Below are 22914 nucleotides of genomic sequence, written 5' to 3' on the forward strand. Positions count from 1 at the left end.
TGCAAGGCTCAAATGATTCTTGAAGCCCTGTCTCTTCTGATTTTAAGCACACACTCAAAAATGAAATTGAAAATACTAAGAAGTCAGGGTCAACAGAGAATACAAGGAGGTCAATAGGGTGTAACTGTACTGTGCTTTCACTTCTCACTTTATATATCTTGTATTGTATACAGAACAGCTCCAGCAAATGATAAGTACTTTATATGTCCTATTACTAATAAAATGTACCCTTCATAACAAAAACAAAAAACAGAATGTAAAAAAAAAACAATTACAGATTAGAATTTCTAATAGGAACATAAGATAGGTAAGTACCTTCATATCTTCACTTCCTACCTCCAAGCCTTTGCACTAATAATCCACTATGCTTGCCATGTACTCCTTCCTTAGCCCTTTCCTAATCAGTCCTTCTCTTCCTTTAAGAGGCGGTTCAGACCATGTTCTGCTTGAAGACTTTCTTGATTCCTCCAGCTGCCAATGTCCTCTCTCCAATAGTAACTTCTACTCAACTACTTTCATGTATATATGTATATAGATATATGCATATTTATGAACTTTATATTTATGCTGCATATATTTTTACATATTATGTAGAATGTAAGCTCATTTCCAATAGGGATCATTCCTTTCTTTGTACTTATATCCTCAGAGCCTGGCATGGTACCAGGCATAAAGCAGGCACTTAATAAATATTTTGACTGATTGATCATCTAGCCCAATCCTCTCATTTTATTTACATATTTATTTTGTGAGGCAATCGGGGTTAAGTGACTTGCCCAGGGTTGTGGTCAAAGAGGACTATAACATCAGCAAGATGATGCCATGACTTGTAAGTGAATTGGATTTAAGTGAGTCAGGGCTGTGCAAAGTCACCAGCCTCACTTTCTCCTCCTGAGCCATCTGGGTCCAATGACTCACACAGCTAATAAGTGTCAAGTGTCAGAGGGTAGATTTGAACTCAGGTCCTCCTGACTTCTGGGCCACTGCTCTATACACTGTGCCATCTACTTGCCTCTCTCATTTTATTTATATGAAAAAATTGAGGCACAATGAGGTACCAAAGACACAGGTTATAAGCAGCATGGCCAAGATTTGAAATCAGATCTCTCTAGCTTCAAATCCAAGGCTCTTTCAAATACATCAGGCTTCCCTATTCAAGGATTGTTCTCTACTGATTAAATACATGGAGCATAGCGTAAAAGGGGCTGGATTGGAGCACAAACTACAGAGGCTATGTCAGAGCTCCCCTAGCAACTTCCACAGACATATGTGGTTCAACTCAACACTTATTTGTCAATTTGGGATGACATATTAACCTTAGATCAAGGATTCTTAATCTCAGGTCCATGTATCACAGACAGATTTCAGGAAGCTTGTGAGCTTGACTGGGAAAAAATTACGTCTTTAATTCTCTGCTGTTCAGTTATTTTTCAGTCATTTCTCTTCATTACCCCATTTGGGTTTTTCTTGGCAAAGATACTGGAAAAGTTTGCCATTTCCTTCTCCAGCTCATTTTGTAGATGAGGAAACCAAGGCAAATAGGGTTAAATGGCTCACCCAGGGTCATACAGCTAGTAAGTGTCTGAGGGAGAATCTGAACTCAGGAAGATGAGTCTTCCCAATTTCAGGTCTGGCACTCTATCTCTGTGCCATCTAGCTGTCCTCTATTTTCACTAACCTCTAATTGAAATGTAACATGTCTTTCAATTGTATATGTATGCATGTATGTATGTATATATACATATACATATATAAACACATATATAACATATATATACATATGTGTATATATTCTGAGGAGTCTATAGGCTTCACAAGATTATCAAAGTAGTCCATCACACAGAAAAAATTTAACAACCCTTGCCCTACATGATCCTTTGTCCTTCCTTTGTCCTTCCTTTGTCCATGACAGCAGCAAGTGGGATAGGGAGACTGGACTCGCTCAGTGAGTTTTAGATAAATACTACTTATCATTTTAAGCTAAGCTCCATTTATTACTATGCTTCCCGGTGTTTTTCATAGGAATATATGTTATATTTTGTTAAAGGCTTGTTGGGCATCTTTTGAGATAATCAGATGATTTCTGTTGGTCTTGTTATTGATATGGTCAATTATACTAACAGTTTTCCTAATATTGAAACAGTCCTGCATTCCTGGTATAAATCCCACCTGGTCATAGTGTATGATCCTTGTAATGCATTGCTGAAAAATCTTTGCTAGCATTTTATTTAAAATTTTTGCATTAATGTTCAACAGGGAAATTGGTCTGTTATTCTCTTTCCCTATTTTGGCTCTTCCAGGTTTAGGTATCAGCACCATGTTTTTGTCATAAAAAGAATTTGGTAGAACTCTGTCTATTTTTCCAAATAGTTTGTATAGTACTGGATTAATTGTTCTTTAAATGTTTGATAGAATTTGCTTGTGAATCTATCTGGTCCTGGGGATTTTTTTCTTTGATGGCTTGTTCAATTTATTTTTCTAAGATTGGGTTATTTAAAATAGTACCTGCTGTTAATCTGGGTAATTTATATTTTTGTAGATATCCATCCATTTCATTTAGATTGTCAAATTTATTGGAATATAATTGGGCAAAATAGCTCCTAAGAATTGTCTTTATTTCCTCTTCAGTGGTGGTGAATTCACCCCTTTCATTTTTGATACTAGTAATTTGGTTTTTTCTTTCCTTTTTTAAATCAAATTAACCAGTCGTTGATCTGTTTTGTTGGTTTTTTCATAAAACCAGCTTCTAGTTTTAAATATTAGCTCAATTCTTACCATACAATAATTTTATTAATCTCTCCTTTGATTTTCAGAATTTCCAACTGGTTGTTTAATTGGAGATTTTTAATTTGTTCTTTTTCTAGTTTTTTTTTTGTTGCATGACAAATTCATTGATCTCCTTTTTCTCTGTTTTGTTGATGTAAACAATTAGAGACAGAAAATTTCCTCTAAGAACCACTTTGGCTGCGTGCTATACATGTTGGTATGTTGTCTCATTGTTGTCATCTTTTTTAATGAAATTATCAATTGTTCTTTGACCCACTTATGTTTTAGGATTCGGTTATTTAATTTCCAATTAATTTTTAATTTCTCTTTTCATTGTCCATTATTGAATATAAGTTTTATCGCATTGTGATCAGAAAAGGATATATTTACTATTTCTGCCTTTCTGCATTTGGTTGTAAGGTTTTTATGTAAGTGCCATGTACTGCTGAGAAAAATGTGTATTCTATTCCCATTCATTTTTCTCCAGAGATCTATCATATCTAACTTTTCTAGAATTTTGTTCACCTCCTTAACTTCTTTCTTGTTTATTTTTTGGTTAGATTTATCTAGTTCTGAGAGGGGAAAGTTGAGGTCACCTCGTAGTATAGTTTTATCATCTATTTCCTCCTGTAACTCATTCAACTTCAAAAATTTGGGTGCTATAACATTTGGTTCATATATATTTAGTACTAATATGACATCATTGCCTATGATACCTTTCAGCAAGATATAGTTTCCTTCCTTATCACTTTTAATTAGATCTATTCTTGCTTTTGCTTTGTCTGAGATCATGATTGCTACCCCTGCTTTCTTTGCTTCAGCTGAAGTGTAATAAATTTTGCTCCAGCTCCTTACCTTTACCCTGTGTGTATTCTTCTGCTTCAGATGTGTTTCTTATAAACAATATATTGTAGGATTCTGGTTTTTAATTCATTCTGCTATCCACTTCTGTTTTATGAGTAAATGTATCCTACTCACATTTACGGTTATGATAGCTAACTGTATATTTCCCTTCAAGCTATTTTACCCTTATTTATTTCTCTCTCTCTCATCCCCCACCATCTCCCTCCTCACAAGTATTTTACTTCTGTTCACTGCCTTCCCCAATCTAACCTACCTTTTATCAGTCTCCCTTCCCTATTTTATTATTCCCTTTTTACATTTTTATAGGGTAAAATAGATTTCTGTATCCAACTGAATGTTGGATGTTATTTCCTGAGAGTGTGTTATTCCTTTAGTGAGTTTTTAAAAGGAGTAATTTCACCCTCTAACTCTCTCTCATCCTTTAACTCTCCAATTGAAATCTGGAATTTTCCATGAGGTACTGGGGGGGAGGGGGGAGGGTGTGAAAGCAGAGAGGGCTCCTCCAAGTCTCTCTGCTCCTCCAAGATAGCCAACATGATGGAACAGTTAGGCAAGCTTGAGTCATTATCCCTAACTGCCTCTTCTGCTTTGGATTTCTTTGCTTAATTACAGGTAAGTGAACAATAATTCTGAGATGTATTCTTTTTCAACCTCAGAAGCTAGCTTGAGAAGTTATAGTTCCTGAGTCCCTCAGTTGGTGACAGCCACCCTCCAGGAGGTGCCTGCTACATCCCCTATAGTGCTTCTTCCCAATTTTTCCTCTACCTCTCTTGATTTTCAAAATCTTTTCTGAGTTCTTCCATGCCCTGAGACCAATTCATATTTTTCTCAAAGTCTTTGGATGTAGGAACTTTGACTTTGCTATCGTCTTCTGAGTGGGTATTTTGATCTTGTCACCATAGTAACTTTTCTATACTCATAGGTTTTTTTCTGTTGTTTGCTCATTTCCCCAGCCTATTCCTGAACTTTTGACTGTTTGTTAAAGTAGGAATCTCCTTCCAGGATAGAGGGCACACTGTCCCAAGCTTCATGGGTTTTGTGCAGTCATTTTCAGAGATACCTCTAGGGATTGGTAAGTTTTCAGTTCTTCCTAGGTGGTATGCTCTAAGGAGAGGTATCTAGTCCTCTCCTGGCCTGTGCTCCTATCTGTGAATGACCACAAGGACTCTTTTCTGCCTTGGAACTGTGAGGAGGGTCCCCCCCTCCATTCTGTCACAAGTTCTGCTATGCTGGTGCTCCTCCTCATCCTGGGACTGCCACCTAGGACTGGGACCCAGATCTGAGCATGGACAAAGCAACAGAGTCCTACTTCAATACTATCAAAGAGATTCATAATCTCCTTGTGACCAGTTGTTCAACCCTCTTACCATCTGTGGACTGAGAGCCCAGGAAGCAGCCACTGCCACTGCTAATTCAATCACTGCTAAGTCCTGGGGCCAGCCTGTACTGGCATGGCCTGCACTGGACTGTGCTTCAGTCATATCCCAGCATGACAGAGCCTGTGGACCTTGTAAGTTGTCCCTGGTGTCTATGGGCCGAGAGGTCTGGAAACTGCCACAGCTGCCAGCAATTCAGTCTCCCTGAGGGCTATTCCAGACTCTCTGGGGCCTGGTCTGCACTGGTACAGCTTGTGCTGGACTACTCTCTCAGCTTGGTGCAATAGACCTGTCCAACCAACCTTGTAAGTTGGCTTGGAAATTTGTTTTACTCTGTCTTTTTATGGGTTTTGCTGCTCTAGTATTTGTGTAGAGTCATGTCTTAAAGGTATTTGGAGGGTTTTGGAGGAGAGCTCAGGTGAATCCCTGCCTTTTTTCTGCCACCTTGGTTCCATCCCCTTCCCTATAGTGCATCTTGAAGGAAAGATGACCAATAAAAGGAAGATGAGCCCAAGCATTGTCCAAGATCTGGACTTTGAGGGAGACGGTGTAGAGCTAAGGTGAAATATAAACACCTATTTAGCAGTACAGCAAACTGATCGTGTTTAGATATATCTCTGTTTTCTAAGAAAGTCTCATAATAGTTATATTATTGGTGCCATTTGTTTTGTTTTATCAGTGTGAACTTCTAAGTCTGTATTAAGCCTTTATTGATTTTGGGTGGAGAAAACAAATAGCTGTCCCATACCTGATTTATATTGTACACTGAGTACCTTTTCCTCAATTTGATAAGACCTTGGGCATGAACCAAAGCCTAAGTTTTAATTAATTTTTGGCCAGGGTTCCAAGATAGGGGTGTAAAGAGCCAAATAATTAAAGAAAAGCCTAGACCTTCTGTCAAGTAAACCAAGCTCCTCCAATCATAAACCTGGTCAGTGCATGCCTCGGTCACAAAACTGAGAAAGGCTCCTTAGTGAAGATGAAGAAACCATGTATTCGAGACTCCCTAGACATGATATTGGTTGGGATTGTTACAACAGGATCATACATTTTTTTAGATGGAAGTGTCCTTAAAGACTAGTCCAAACCTCTCATTTTAGAGGCAAGGAAAATGAAGGCAAGAAGTTAAGTAACTTATCCAAGGTCATTTAGATAGTAAAATGGCAGACATAAGATTTGAACCCAAGTTCTTCAACTCCAAATTCAGTGTTCTTAGTTTACCAGTTTCCAAAGATTTCCTTGATTCTGCCTCCTCAATCATAAAAGTAATGCTCATCAGAAAATGTATGCCACTTCCTACTCATTGGCATCCTGAACAATTATATGACATATAAGGTACCTCACTGTCACACTGATTGAGGTTAAAAAGAATATGCGAAAGAGAGAGAGAGAGAGAGAGAGAGGGAGGGAGGGAGGGAGGGAGGGAGGGAGGGAGGCATCCCATTCATGCTAGGTGAGATCCATGACCTAACATTCTATAAGGTCTAATAGGCAGGGACAGCTATCAAGAATGAAATCATGATATAAAATTATGCAATGTGCTTCAATAACATGGAATAAAGGCACAGATGATATGCTTATCAAATTTGCAGATGACACAAAACTGAAAGGGAGAACTAATCCATTGGATGACAGAATCAGGTTCCCAAAAGATTTCGATAAGCTAGAAATTTGAAGTTAATTTAATAAAGTAAAATAGAGGAAAAGGTCAAAGCATATATTTGGGTTAAAAAAACTCAACTCTACAACAAAATTAACTTTACAACTACAAGATGACAGAGGCACGAAAAGACAACAGCTAATGTGAAAAATATTTAAGGGTTTTAGAAAAATGTAATTTGGAGGCATTAATTGTCTCATTTTTGTCTTTTGTCATCTTCAATGACTAGACATAATCAGGCCTTATAATTAGTTAATTCATTAATAATGATCTCAAACCATTCCTAATAAGTGTTCATTGAACTGAATTGACTATAAGCCCTATATGAAAGACACTATGACACAGAAGTCCAAAAAGCTATTTTGATTTTGGACTGCACTAAGAGACATAGTATTTTGAATAAGGGAGGGAAGATTCCTACTCTTCTTTGATCTGGTCATAGCACATTTAACATAGTGTGTTCAGTTCTGGCTGCCACATTTTAGGAAGGACATGGACAAGGGTGACCTGAGTAATGAAAGGTCTTTGAGATCATGCCATAAGATCATCACTGGAAGAAAATAAAGATATTTAACCAATTAACATGGGCAGTAAAAGGTGGGTCGGGTTAGAACACAGCTGTCTTAAAGTATTTGAAGGACTAACAGTATTGAAAAGAGATTAGAGTAGTTCTTGGCTTCAGAAGGAAGGATAGATTTTAGCTGAATATAAAAATGAAAAACTTTCAAACAATTAGAGCTATCCAAAAGTGAAATGAGTTGTCTTTAGGGATGAGTAGGGGCTTCGATCAAAGACTGGATGGCTAATTTTCAGGCACATTGGTAGAAAGGGTTCCTTTTCAGTTAGAATTGGGAACAGAAGACTTCCAATTTCCCATCCAGCTGTGAGATTCTGTAAGAGGAAAATAGAAGCAATTTCTTTTCGAGTAAGGGAAGATGGGCAATGAAGACTCATCTTCACAAGTTCAAATCTAGCCTCAGACATTTACTAGCCAGCCTGTCACCTAATCCTGTTTGCCTCAGTTTCCTCATCTGTTAAATGAACTGGAGAAGGGAATGTCAAATCATTCTAGTACCTTTGCCAAGAAAACCTCAAATGGGGTCACAAAGAGTTACTAAATAACAACAACAAAAAGATGGGTAATGTGAGAACTAGCACTGAAAATCAACAAAACTTGGTAAATAAATATGATAGAATACTATTGTGCTATAAGAAATGATGGGGGGCGGCTAGGTGGTGCAGTGGATAGAGCACCAGTGAGGAGTCAGGAGGACCTGAGTTCAAATCTCACCTCAGACACTTGACACTCACTAGCTGTGTGACCTTAGGCAAGTAACTTAACCCCAATTGCCTCATCCTGGGTCATCTCCAGTCATCCTGATGAATATCTGGTCACTGGATTCAGATGGCTCTGGAAGTGAGGCTGGTGACCTGCACAGCCCTCCCTCACTTAAAACAAAGTTAAGTGCAAGTCATGTCATTATTTCTCTGATGGCATGGTCTTCTTTGGCAACGAACAAACACCCATAAGAAATGATGAGAGAGATGGCTTCAGAGAAACCTGGGAAGACACATATGAATTGATGCAGACTAAAAAGAATCAGAAGAACAATTTATACAGTGACAACAATATGGTAAAGACAAACAACTCTGAAAGAATTAAGAACTCTGATCAGCGTAATTACCAAGTAAGATTCCAGATGACTAATGATAAAACATGCTAACAACCTCCTATTAAACAGGTGAAAAAGTACAGAAGGAGATATTTTCTCAGACATAACCAATGTGGAAACTGATTTTCCTTTACTATACGTCTTTGTAATGGGTTTTGTTTGTCTTTCATTCTTTTTTTTAAATTTTTTTTTTAACACAGTTTATAACAGATAAAGCAATTCAAACTTTTGGTCAGGTGATACATCTTTTTAAAGCATTTACAATTTGGACCACAAAAGAATTTTTTTTTAAACATTAACCAACTGAAACACAGATAATATTTATGTTGCTAACTTCACAAGCTCTTGACCTAATTGTCTCCCCAGTATTACTAAGAATTAAAGGACCCTAACTTAATGTTGTTGGTCTAAAGTCCTATGTTTAATATCTTAATTTTAGACAACCTCGGATGTTTCCCTACCCATAATCTATAATTCAATAGATCTGGTATTAAGCTTACAAATCTTTTGACTATAGGAAATTGCCACCAAGAGTAGGGACATTCCAGGCATACAATATCTCCCCAACTTCATGTCAGTTCCAGGCAGGATTAGATTATCTACTTGCATTCAGTCAGGCTTAAAGTCTGCCAGGTGTCAGTGGGGAAATTGAGTCAGGAGAATCCCACCCACCTCAGCCCATGCTGAACAGCCACTCTCCCACCCTTCCCTTGAGATCACCTTTTGCAGTTCATACCAGCATCTCACCAGCTTACTGACATCATGGGTTGGAAGCTCAGGTCGCCTTTCTTGCTACCCATACCTGGAGTTAGACTCAGAAGAACAGTCACTTAATAGTCCCATAGCATCTAAAAATGGCAAATTCCAATAACCAGGTTTCAAATATGATTATAGTTTCACCTTGGCTAAGGAACATCTTTTGAGGCAAGTCTTAAGTGGCTTACATACCTTTCTATACATGTTCTAGTTCCTGATTAAATGGCAATCGTAAAATCAAATTTACCATTAAAACCTTGACTTTTCCATCAATGCCAAATTTTACCCAAGGTTACTTTCCTCTAGGAAATTTAGACTGAAATTCTTTTCTCCAAACTAAAGATGACATTGATTTATTCTCAGTAATTAATTCAGTCTATTGTTTTAATACTAATTGCTTTTACCTCACTTTGTAACATGTCCAATTTTTCTCCCCATCACTCCCCTCCCCCTGCTTCCTAATACCTTGCATTCTGATTACTTCTTCCCTCAATGTACCTTCCCTTCTATCACATCCCACCCTTACCTTATCCCCATCTTCTCTCTTTTCTTGTAGGGCAAGATAAATTTCTATACTCCATTCCCTGTAGTTCTTATTTCCCAATTATATGCAATAAAAATGCTCAACATTTGTTTCTAATACTTTGAATTCCAACTTCCTTCCCTCTCCCCCTCCCTCTCCAGCCCTACTGAGAAGGCAAGCAATTCAATACAGACTAAATATGTGTTGTTTTGCAAAAGACTTCCATAGTAATCATGTTGTGTAATACTAATCATATTGCCCTCTGTCCTACCCTATACCCCCTTATTTTCCCCCCCTACAATTGACCTTGTCCCTTCTAGAAAGTGTTTATTTCTAGTGACTCCCTTCTGCCATTTGCCCTCTCTTTAATATTTCCCTCACTCCACTTGTCTCCTCCTCTCCTACTTTCCTGTGGTGTATATAAATTTTCATATCAAATTTAGTGAGCATGTTATTCCCTCCTTCAGCCACATGTGGGGAGAGTAGCTTTATTCCCCCCCACTTCCCTTCTCCCTTATCTCCTCCAATGAATAAGATTTTTCTTATCTCTTTTATGGGTTATAGCCTACCCATTCCATTAGTCTCTTTCTCTTCATGGAATTTTCCTCCTTCACTCCTTAATTTTTATTTTATTTTATTTTATTTGTGTGTGTGTGTGTGTGTGTGTGTGTGTGTGGATATCATCTCTTTTGACATAACACACCCTATACTCTCTATCTATCTATGTGTATGTATGTGTGTGTGTGTGTATGTACAATCTCTCCAACTAGCCAAATACTGAGAAAAGATTCAAGAGTTAAAAATATTTTCTTTCCATATGGTAATGTAAATAGTTCAGCTTTAGAGAGTCTTTTATGATTTTTCTTTTCTATTTACCTTTTCATGCTTCTCTTGATTCTTGTCTTGGGATGTCAAATTTTTAAATACAGATCTGGTCTTTTCCTCAACATGAAATCTTGAAATTTGTCTATATCACTGAATGACCATTTTTTCCCTTGAAGTATTATATTCAGATTTGCTGGGTAGGTGATTGTTGGCTTCAATCCCAGTTCCTTTGATTTCTGAAATATTCCACACCAAGCCCTTTGATCCCTTAATGTTGAAGCTGCCAGATTCTGTGTTATCCTGATTGTATTTCCACAGTACTCAAATTGTTTCTTTCTAGATGCTTGCAGTATTTTCTCCTTGATCTTGGAAATCTGAAATTTGGCCACAATATTCCTAGGAGTTTCTCTGTTTGAGTTTCTTTCAGGAGGTGATCGGTGAATTCTTTCAAAGTCCATTTTGCCCTCTGATTCTGTAACATCAGGGCAGTTTTCCTTGATAATTTCATGGAAGATAATGTCTAGGCTCTTTTTTTCATCATGGCTTTCAGGTAGTCCAAAATAATTTTTAAATTATTTCTCCTGGATCTATTTTCCAGGTCAGTTGTCTTTCCAAAGAGTTGTTTCACCTTATCTTCTATTTTTTCAAATTTTTGGTTTTGTTTACTAACTTCTTGGTTTAACTCACAGTCATTCATTTCCCTGAACTCAATTCTCTCTTTCAACGAATTATTTTGTTCAGTGAGCTTTTGAACCTTCTCTTCCATTTGGCTAATTCTGCTATTTAAAACCTCCTTCTCCTCGTTGGCTTTTTGGACCTCTTTTTCCAATTGAGTTAGCCTCTTTTTAAAGCTGTTATTTTCCTCATCATTTTTTTGGTTCTCCTTTAGTAAGCTGTTAACTTGTTTTTTAAGGTCTTCTATTGCCTGAGCCAAGTTTAAGTCCCCTTTGGAGGCAGGACCCTTGACTTCCTCTGACAGTATGCCTTGTTCTTCCTCATCTGAAAGAATGGGGGGAGACACCTGTTCCCCAAGAAAGTAACCTTCTATGGTCTTATTTTTTTTCCCTTTTCTGGGCATTTTCCCAGCCAGTTACTTGACTTCTGAGTTTCCTCTCCACAACCACCTGGCCTCCAGTTCTGCCCAGCCAGGGCTTGGGGGCTAAGATTCAAGTGCTGCTCCCAAGCCTCTGGGACTTTCAGAGGGGGTGGGGCTGCTATTCAGTGTGAGATTAAGTTCAGCTGCTCAGGTGGGGGCAGGGCTGCCACACAGGGTTCAGTTCCCTCAGGGGATTTATGAGGAGACCTTCAACAATGGACATAGGCCACTGCCTGCTTTGGGAGCCCCTGTCTGCTGCTGCCTCTTCTGCTGCCTCCTGAGGGGCCCTGAGTTATGGGGACACACCCCGCTCCCCTCTCAGCCAGCCAAAAAGACCCTCTCACTGATCTTTGGTGCCTGTGGGTTGAGGGATCTGTGCTGCTGCTGGAGATTCTGCCCCTGAAGCCTGCTTGGCTATGCTCCTCTCAGTACTATGTGGTCAAGGCAAGGCTGGGCTCTGCTCCGTGTCTAGTGCATGACAGAGCTTTCCCATCAGTTTTTCAGGTCTCTCTACAACAGAAACCTCCTCCACTCCGTTGTTCTGTGGCTTCTGCTGCTCTAGAATTTGTTGGGAGTTCTTCTTTACAGGTATTTTATGGGCTGTGGGGTAAGAGCTAAGCATCTCTGTACCTTTCTACTCTGCCATCTTGGCTCCTCCCCCTGTCTTTCTTTCTTAATGGAGGAGTGGCAGGTTGGCGGGAAGAAGGGTGAGAAGGCAGATTTTTGCTGATTAAAAAAAATTATAATAAAAAAACCAACTGAAAGCATTAATTTTCAACATTCTCTCTTGGGGATTATATATTCAGGAAAAACCTTATCGGCTTACAGTCCTATGTAGTGATTCTGACCTACATGTTTCTCCATTGCAGCAAAGACCAGAAAAGGAAGGAGCTATCTTTCCACCAAATACATACTGATTTTGGCATTTATGAGAGAGGAGGGGACCCTCCTGAAAGTTCTGCTGAGAAGCCATGAATTTTTATCTATATCCATTTTTTTGTGTTTCATTTTCAGGGTTGTGAACAATCCTCAAAACTAGAAAAATACTGATTTCCCACACTGTACTTTGGCCTCTATGACATTCTTAACCAATCCCTTCCCCCTAAACCCACACATATCATCACCTGCCATCACCACTCTCTCCCTTCCCCCCCAAAAACCCACAACTGCTTTCCATCAGCAATTTAAGAAACATTACTCCTGTTTTGTTCTACTTGTTCCCTTCTTTTATTTCACCCACATAAATTCTTTTTCTGTTGCCCTGGAAAAGTTTACAACTGCCCACACAATGAACCATCTCCCTTCCTTTTTTCAGATCTTTCCTCATGGATCACTTCCTCCAGGGATCTATTCTAATCTCACTAAGCACAGTTGAGAAACAACACCATCCATTCCCACCTCCAGTTCCACATTTATCAGCTTCCTCTGAAGGGGCCTGCCCTTCTTCTCTCCCTCTCTAGCATGACTCATGCACTTCTCAGATTAAGAGGTGAGACCACTCTTCAGAGACAATGTATAATCCTGCTTCCCTGTATAGCATCTAGCACAAGGCTGCCTGTATAAATACTAGGTTAAGTATAATAGCTCAATTATTCACTAAACTCTGTGACCACACCATAAGAAGCTGAGCAAAGGAGTTTTGAGATACCTGTGAATATAAAACATTACATGAAACACAAACCAAGACAAGAACAGACTTTGCATTCAAACAGCAAGGAGAGGGCTGTGAGAAGGGGTGCCAATTCTCAGGAAGGAGACATCTGACAAAACCCTTCCCAGAATAGGGCATGCATGCTGGGTTAGGGAGGGGTGTAAAGGAGCTGACTAAGTACTGACCAGTAGGTACATGCTGTGGAATTTCCACCCCAGCCTGGGTTGGACTCCCTCCATATTGCAGACTAGGCAAAGTTCCACTCTGCAGGGTTAATGTGTATTTACTGAAGGTCTGCTGTGTACAACACAGCCTGCAAGCAAAGTGACCAACTACTGCATTTGGGAGAAGATCTGACCTCACTTACCCTTTTTCTCCAAAAAAATCTTATAAATTACAGATTAATTCTATGGTTGGCAGTAACCCTCTCACTGCTCCTACTCACTCCCCAGGGGGTGAGGACAGACTCAAAGAGAATTCTACTATTTCAAAGGACATAAGTAGGCCTCTCAGGACATATTCCATCCCAACACAGAGTAATCACCACAACAGTTGTCTTCCAGTAAAGAGGACAATGAGATAGATAGGTAGATAGCGACAGAGAGTAGACAGATAGATAAGGGGTTGAGAGAGAAAAAGAGAGAAAATCTAGCACTCATATATTGCTTTAAATGTTTTACAGATATCTCATTTTATCCTTGAAACAACTCTAGGAGGGAAGAGTCATTATTATACCATTTCACAGCTGAGGAACCTGAAGCAAAGAGAAGTTAAATGATTCATCCAGGCTCACACAATTAGTAAGTTTCTGAGGCTGGATTTAAACTCAGGACTTTCTAACTCCACATCCACTGCTCTATACACTGTAACACCTAGCTATCATAGATGTATAACTATAAAATAAAACTTCCACTAGTAATGTACATACAAGCTGGTTCTAAGAGAACTCACAAAAAAAACTTTCTAGAGTCTCTCTTTCTATGAATAGGTTCTACTTTGATCTCCCTTTGTGCACCCCCCCCCCAGTAAAATTCTAATGATAACAGAGCTGTTATAAGGAAAGAACTTTATAATCCTTTAATAAAATTCATGTTCATGAACATATGATAATTGTCAATAATACTGTGCTGGTGGTATCAAGGCAAAGAACATTACAGAGCTTCCTAAATCACACAGAAGAGGTTGGTTTAGCTATCCACAAAGGAAAAACCAAGTGGATGAAGAATGCCTATTGTCCAGATCATGAAACTTGTGAATGGACAACTCAGAGAGCCTAACCACTGGTCCATTTGTTTTGGACACTGCAAATGAATAATGAAATGGGCTCAAAACTGAACAGAAGGAGGGAGCAATGAATTCAAGAACTGAAGTGGAAGACAGACCAAAGGACATAGGATGAGTACAAGCAGGTTTCACCATATTAGTCAATAATCATTTATCCAGTTCCTACTGTATGCCAGGCCTGTGCTAAGCCCTGGGGATACAAAGAAAGCCAAAAGATAGTCCCTGACCTTGAGGAGCTCACAGTCTAACTGAGGAAGCCAACAAGCAAACAAATAAGTACAAATACATACAAATAAGCTGTAGGTAGGACAAACAGGAAATAAAAAAGAGGTTTGCACAGTTCCTGGCACTAGAATTAAGAGGGATTGGGAAAAGGCGTCCTGTTTACTGTGAAATTTTAACTGAGACTTGAAGGAAACCAGGAAAGCCAGGAAGCAGAGGTGAGAAGACAGAACATTCTAGGCATGGGGGACAGTTGGTAAAAATGCTAGCACTTACAAAGTGCTTTAAGGTTTGCACAGCATATTACAGATTAAGCAATACATAATGCATCATTTGATCCTCATAACAACCTTGGGAGGTAGGTGCTAATATTATAACTCCTATTTTATAGATGAAAAAACTGAGGTAGAGAGAGGTTAAGTGACTTGCCCAGGGTCACACAGCTCACAAGTGTCTGAGGCTGGATTTAAAGTCAGGTTTTCCTCACTTCAGGTCTAATCCTCTATCCCCTGGACTATCAGCAAATAATAGTTAATATTAGCATATGATAGTGTGATAGGACCCTAATTTCCTAACACAACTTCTTTCTTCCTGCTTACAATGCTGGGCCTGTCATCTGATTGGCCCCAGCTTTCCTTGTGTGGCTTTCTGATCATCTAGGTACATAAATAGTTTGAGACTGAACCTTTCAAAATTGGTGGATGCCTAAGACCTTGGAAGTCCCCATACTTTGATGACCTACTTTCCAAGTTGGAGTAGAGGGAAAGAAGGAAAGGAACAAGCATTAACTGAGCACCAAATAGGATAATACAATACTTACAACACAATAAGCATTTAGTAAGTGCCTATAATATATGCCAGGCACTCTTCACCACCATCATGCCCTATGTCTTTCCTAGGAGAAGCTCATCACCAGACTACTTCAGCTTTCATATTCACACCTCATCAGTACCTTCACTTGCTTCTATCTTTCTCATTGGAGGGCTGGAGGATGGAGCAAAAAGTTTCTCCAAAAGGGTACCCAGAAGCTCAGCCCAATCTTCATTTCCCACCACCTACTCTGCTTGGTTTCCACTCCACCATTATATATCTTCAGGGAGAATGTCTTCTGCCACCCCCACCCCTTTTTCAGATTCCTTTTATGTACTGTATTCCATCATCCTCATTAGGTTGTAAGCTCCTTGAGGAGAGGGGTTGTCTTTCTTTTCTTATTTGTATCCTCAAAATTTAGCATAGTGCCTGGCACACAGTAGGTGCTATATAAATGTTCTATAAATATAGTAGTAGCAGTAGCAATAGGAGTAGTAATAATAGTAGTAGTAGTAGTAGTTATAGTAGTAATAGTAGCAGTAGTAGTACTAGGAGCAGTAGTAGTAATAGTAATAGTAGTAGGTACTTAATAAATGTTTATTGTATCATCTCATTTAGAGATGGACTGTGTACTGGGGAGCTAAGTGGCAACGTTTCCTTCTTGCTTTAGGGCAAAGTAAACCAACTTTTAAAAATGTACAATGAGGTGCAAGTGCATTTTGTACCAATATCAAACCTGAGCTGAAAGGGTCACTGTTAGGGCCACAAGGACAGTATGAACTTTGCAAAGCACTTATATATATAGCACCTTATTTGATCCTCACAGCAACCCTGGGAAGATGGTACTCTTATTATTCTCCACACATTGCAGACTGTGAAACTAACAATGAGAAGTGACTCAGCTCTCCCAGGGTCACACAGAGCCTAAGTGACAGGCAGGATTTCAACTCCTGTCTTCCTAATTCCAAATCCAGAACTCTGTCCACCATGCTGACTAACTAGCTACCAAATATGGAATGGTATAAAAGACAAATAAAGAATACTATCAGAGAGATCTATTTACAGGAAAAATAGACTCTGTGGTCACATATCAAGAATGAGGGATAAGCAACCCTTTTGATCTATCTGTGTCCATGCAATGTCAAGGAGAAAAAGGTTCTCAGCATGCTTGATGGAGCCCCCGGGACAGATTTATAGTAAGCCATGAACAAAAAGTCATGGCAAACAAAGAGGTTTGCAATCTCAGTCATTAGAGGGATTATCCACATTGATGAAAACATTAATCTGTTTCAGTGGTGTCAAACTCAAATAGAAACAGATTCCCATGGGCCATATATTGACTTAGAAAACCACAAATTAATATCATCATCATCAAAATAGCTAACATTTACATATTGTCTCCTATATGCCAAGCACTATGTTAAATGCTTTACAATTACCTTCTTTGATTGGAGGTAGGTGATTTATTATCCTTATTTAACAGCTGAGGAAACTGAGGCAAACAGAGAGTAAGCGACTTGCTCAAGGGTACACAGCTAGTACTATATATGAGGTAAAATTTGAACTCAGGTCTTCCTGACTGCAGGCCTCACACTCTACCCACTGTGCTATCTAGTGGCCCCTATGTTATAATGCATCTTACATATTTTGTTAAACATTTCCCAATTAAATTTTAGTCTAGTTCTAGCTGCCAAGTTTAAAGTCTTTATATAGACAATGGTATATTAAAAAGAACATTGCAACTGGAGTCAGAGAAACCAGGGTTAGAATCTTATCTGTGTGGACGCAGGCAAATTACTCAACCTCTTTTGCCCTCAGTTTTCTCATCTATAAAATGGAAATAAGAATAGCTGTGGTATCTACCTCTTTTGGGATTGTTTTGAGGCCTAAAGGGAAAAAAATGAATGTAAAGTGTTTTGCAAACCTCAAAATGCTATACCAACATGTTATGAATGGACAGTTGAGTTGATAGATGTTCAGTCATTTTTTTTTTCAGTCATTTGTGACCCCATTTGGCGTTTTCTTGGCAAAAATACTGGAGTGGTTTGCCCTCATTTTACATATGAGGAAACTGAGGCAAACAGGGTTAAGTGACTTACCCAGGGTCACACAGCTACTGTCTGAGGTCAGATTTGAACTCAGGAAGTTGAATCCACTGTGCTACCTTGCTGCCCTAATTCCCAAATTCTTAGTGAATAGAATCCTCCATTCCTTGAGATGTGGGGCAAGCCACTTGCCAGTCTAACAGTCCTTTAATAAGGATTTTTATTAGTTTCCTTTCTAAGTCAACAGAATGGCTTCACAAGTGAAATCCATGTCCTTAGAACACTTGGATGGAACCCTGAAATGTGTTACTCTGACATTGCTGGCCCTGGAGCTTTTTAAGTGTCTCTTGAAAGTTAACGGAGAGATTTCTGCATGAAATGGTTTAGATGTTCTGTCTGAAGACACAAGGTGGCAGATTTGGATGACCTTATGGTAACAGGAACAGTATCACAGTGGGAAAGAAGGAAAGGAATGCCTCATATCCCCACTCCCCTCCTCCAGGAGGCCAACATAAGCTGCTCATAGAATCCTACACTCTAAAATGGAAAGGAATCTTGGAGATCAGGATCAGGACAAAATAAAGAGACTTGGAAGAGAGTGGAGTGAGGGGAGGTCTTGGCCTGAGGAGAGTGAATCCAACGGTCCACAGACCAAAGGTCAGACTGAGCTGGGTTTTTTGCAATGATGAAATGCAAAGGGCAAGGATAAACAGGAAACCGCATATTTAAGCAGGGGATGTCAGGGCTTATTCTTGAGGAAGAATGCAAGGAATTGACAGTATTGTATGGCTCCATTCAATAAAATGTCCTCACAAGAGCATCTGCCAGCCAGGAGCAGAGACTTCTAGAGACCTTCCATACATGTTGCTGTCCCTCCATTAGTCTGTGAGCTCCTTGAGAGCAAGGTCTGTCTTTTATCTTTGTATATCCAGCACTGAGCACAGCACCTGGCAGCTGACCAGTTAACAAACATTTATTGAACACCTACTGTGTTCTGGGCACTATGCTAAGTGCTGGGGACCCAGAAAGAGACAGCCCCTGCTCTCAAGGAGCTTGCAGTTCAAGGCTGGAGAAAATAAGTGAAATATGTGTATACACACACACACACACACACACACACACACACACACACACACACACACAAAGCAAGCTACATACAGAATAAATAGGAAATGATTAACAGAGAAAAAGCACTAGAATTACAAGGGATTGGAAAGGGCTTCTTATAGAAGATGGGATTTTAGCTGGGACTAAAAGGAAGCCAGGGAAGACAGTAGGTAGAGATGAAAAGGGTTTGTTGTGTTCATCCTTCGTCGCCCAAGAAGACCACACCATCAGAGAAATGATGACATTACTTGCACTTGACTTTGTTTTGAGTGAGGGAGGGCTGTGCAAGGTCACCAGCCTCACTTCTCCTCTAGAGCTATCTGAATCCAGAGACCTGATATTCCTCAGGAAGAGGAAGATGACCCAGGATGCACTGGGAGACCTTGGGCCCTTTAGGCCAAGGTCTTTGCAGGTACTCACTTAGGGTGAGGTAATGCCCATTAATTGAATAGGACTGTTAAAGCAAGAAGAGTAGGTAAAGGAGAAATGAGGGGACAGGCAGAGAAAAGGCTTAGAGCTAAGAGATGAGTGTCTTATTTGTGAAACAGTGGGGAGGCTGGTGTCATTGGATAGAATAATACATAGGGGACAACTGTCTTAGGAAGATTCTGAAGGTCATCTGGCAGGATAAGGTACCAGACACTGAGGTCCTTATTTGAACTAAACTGCCAGGCATTCAAACTATGCTTCAGAGAGCGCAACTCCGATGGGCTGGCCAAGTTGTTCAAATGCAAAACATACGCTTACCAAAAAGACTATTTTATAGAGAACTTGCATGGGGCAGACAATGACATAGTGGTCAGAAAAAGCAATACAAAGTCTCTCTCAAGAACTTTGGAATTGATTGTATGACATGGGAGACACTGGCACAAGACTGCTCAGCATGGCGTGCCCACATCAGAAAGGGTGTTGTGCTCTAGGGGCAAAACAGAATTGAAACAGCACAAAGGAAATGTAGGATGTGCAATTTAGAGTAACCACCCCAAATGTTCACATGGACTGTGTCCAATCTGTGGTAAAGCATTCCAAGCTTGTAGTGGTCTGATCAGCCACAGCTGGACACACTGAAACTTGACTTTATCATAGTGATGCCACTTTGGTCCTCTCTGAGAACGAAGGACAACAGTGAACCAACATACGGGAAAATAAGGTAAAAAGGCTAGAAAGTAGAAGGAGATTGGGTTATCAAGGCTTTGAACACTAGGGGCTCTGCATTTGATCCTGGAGGGAATAAGGAACCCACAGGAGTTTACTGAGTAGGAGGGGGAACACAGTCAGATTTATGCTTTAGGAAAATCACCTTGGTGGCTGAATGGGGAATGGATTTGAAATGGGGAGAGATGAAGTAGGTAGACCCACCAGGAGGCTATTACAAATAGTCCAGGAATGAAGTAATGAGGGTCCGCCCCAGAGCAGCGGCAGTGTCAGAAGAAAGAAGGGGGCATATTCAAGGAATGGTAGAAAGGTGAAATCAACTGCCCTTGGTAACTTGGTAAGATTATATATGGGAAGTGAGAGATAGTGAGGAGTTGAGGATGACTCCTATTTTGTAAGCCTGAGTTGTAAGTACTGAAAAAACGGTATTGTCTGTTCTGGTAGTAATAGGAAAGGGAGAGAATTTAGGAAGAAAGATAATGAGTTCAGTTTTAGACATGGTGAGTTTAAGACATCTACTGGACATCCAATTCAAGATGCCTGAAAGGCTACTGGAGATGCCAGACTGGAAGTCAGCAGAAAGTCTGGCAGGATAGGTAGATTTGAGAATCATCAGCAGAGAAATGGTAATTAAATCCATGAAAACTGATGACATCACCAAGTGAAGTAATATAGAGGGAGAAGAGAAGAGGGCTTAGGTTAGAATTATAGCAATACATAGTAGGTACTTAATAAACATTTACTGACTGACTGACTAAAGCATATCTCTGAGTAATTGACTGTACTACAAAGCATACTTGCTACTCTGTATGGGAAGCAAAAATTGGACTACAGCAGCAGTTAGAGTCAATAGCCAATGGCCCATCACAGTCCCAAAAAGTCCTCCCTACTCTCTCATTTCTGCTGAAAGCCCTGAAGAGAGGTGATGGCACGGAAATAATTAGGGCAATTATTGTTGTTGTTCACCCTTTGTTCTTGAAGAGGACCATGACTTCAGGGAGGTGCATGATATGCAAGTAAATTGGATTTAAGTGAGTGAAGGGGTGCAAAGTCACCAGCCCCACTTTCTCCTCCACAGTCATCTAGATCCAGTGGCAATATACAGATCAGGATGACTGGAGATAACCTCAGATGCAGTGACCTTTTCAAGCTAAAGTCTTCTTTAACAGGGCAATTACATGAGATAAGGAGAGAAGGGGGTGTCCCAAACTTTTAGAGGGATGGGACCCAAATTGAAATTTAAGGAAATCTACACCAAAGACTAGGCTGGGCCAAGACCTGGGTGGCTCAGGGTCCACCCAAACCCAAGATGTTGAGATGAACAAGAAACAGATGAATAAGCAGTAACATATTCCTTCCAGGAAAGTCAGTGGCAGATTAGAAGACAGAATATAGGGAGCACTGGTGAACAGACTGTCTGACTAAGTTTGTATCTAAAGTTTCAGCATTTAAAAATAAATTTTAGGTGTTGGAAAGGACTTAAGAGACTGTCAAGTCTATCCCATAATAAAAAAGGATTCCCCACAATAACATACCTGAGAAGTGACCAGGGTCTTTGCTGAAAGACCTGGTTGGTTGTTGTCCTTCATAAGAAGAGCACCATGTTAGGATCAATGTACAAAGTGTCCAACTGTGGCTGATAAGACTAATATGAGTTCTGAAGCTCTACCACACCTCAGGCACGAATAGTCTGTATGAACATTTGGAATGGAGACATCTCCATTTGTGCATCTCACGCCTCTACTATTCTTCTGCTGGAAGACCTACAAGGAGAGGGAACACAGCCCACCCTAGACTGTGGAGGCTGAGCATTCCACCTTGAGACAGCTCTAACTATAAGGAAATTTTCCCTGATATCTAGCCTAAATTTGATTCTATGCCTCTTCCACTCACTGCTCCTGGTTCTGCCCTCTGAGAACAAGGAGAATAAGTGCCCTTTCTACTTAAAAGCCTTTCAGGTACTTGAAGACACCTCTCACATCTCCCCTGAATCTTTCCTCCTCCAGATTAAATAAACCCAGTTCTGATCAATCCTCATTTGACATGCATGCAAGGCCCTGCAACACCTCAGTTACCTTCCCTGGGACACATTTTAGTATATCTATGGCCTTCCTGCTCTGCAGTGCCTAGAACTAAGCACAATACTCCAGGTGAATTCGGATCAGGACAGTGGGACTATCACCCCCTATATCACCCCTGGCTTTGTGCTTTCAGAAGCAGCTGATGGTGCAGGGATAGAGTCCTAGCCATGGAATCAGGAATATCTGAGTTCCAATCTGATCTTACTAGCAGTGTGAGCAGTTTAGCCTCTCTTTGCCTCGGTTTCCTCTACTGCAAAATGAGGATGTTAAGAGTATCTACGTTGCAGGGTTATTCTGAGCTTCAAATGAGATATTTGTAAATAGAATCTATCACAGTGCATTGGACACAATAGGTACTATGTAAATGTCTATTCCCTTCCCTTTCCCTTTTATGTCATTGTCATTTCCAGAGAAACCTTCTCCTTCCCCCTCTGTGAATCTCCCTTTTAATATACACACAAAGACAAAAGCAGTTAAGCAGAACATCACATTGGACAACATATGCAATATCCCACCTCTCCAAAGATGACTCTTATCCTGACTGCTGGCGATAGAAGGAAGTTGAAAGCTCCTCCAAGAACTGAAGAACTCTGATTGTAGATTAAAGCATTTTCACTTTCTTTATTTTCTTTGCTTTTCCCCTTTTTTTCAACATGGCTAATGTGGACATATGCTTTATATGATTTCATATATGTAACAGGTATCATATTGCTTGCCCGCTCAATGAGTGGGGGCAAGACTGGAAGGAGGAAGAGAATTTGGAACTAAAATTTTTTAAAAAGAATGATTAAAAAAGAAAGAAAGAAAGGAAGGAGGGAAGGAGAGAGGGAGAGAGGAAGGGAGAAAGGAAGGAAGGAAGGAAAGAAGGAAGGAGGGAAGGAAGGAAGGAAGAAAGGAAGGAAGGAAGGAAGGGAGGGAGGGAGGGAGGGAGGGAGGGAGGAAGGAAGGAAGGGAGGGAGGGAGGGAGGGAGGAAGGAAGGAAGGAAGGAAGGAAGGAAGGAAGGAAGGAAGGAAGGAAGG

General features: G+C 40.0%; 1 protein-coding gene across 4 annotated transcripts in view; it reads right to left on the reverse strand.

Annotated features, from left to right (window-relative positions):
- SGTB (small glutamine rich tetratricopeptide repeat co-chaperone beta) overlaps positions 1-22914 on the reverse strand; it is a 91052-nt gene that overhangs the window by 8086 nt on the left and 60052 nt on the right. The gene's annotated exons all lie outside the window — the stretch shown is intronic.

This window comes from Notamacropus eugenii, chromosome 4 (genome assembly GCF_028372415.1).
Source record: "Notamacropus eugenii isolate mMacEug1 chromosome 4, mMacEug1.pri_v2, whole genome shotgun sequence".
NCBI classification, from domain to species: Eukaryota; Metazoa; Chordata; class Mammalia; order Diprotodontia; family Macropodidae; genus Notamacropus; species Notamacropus eugenii.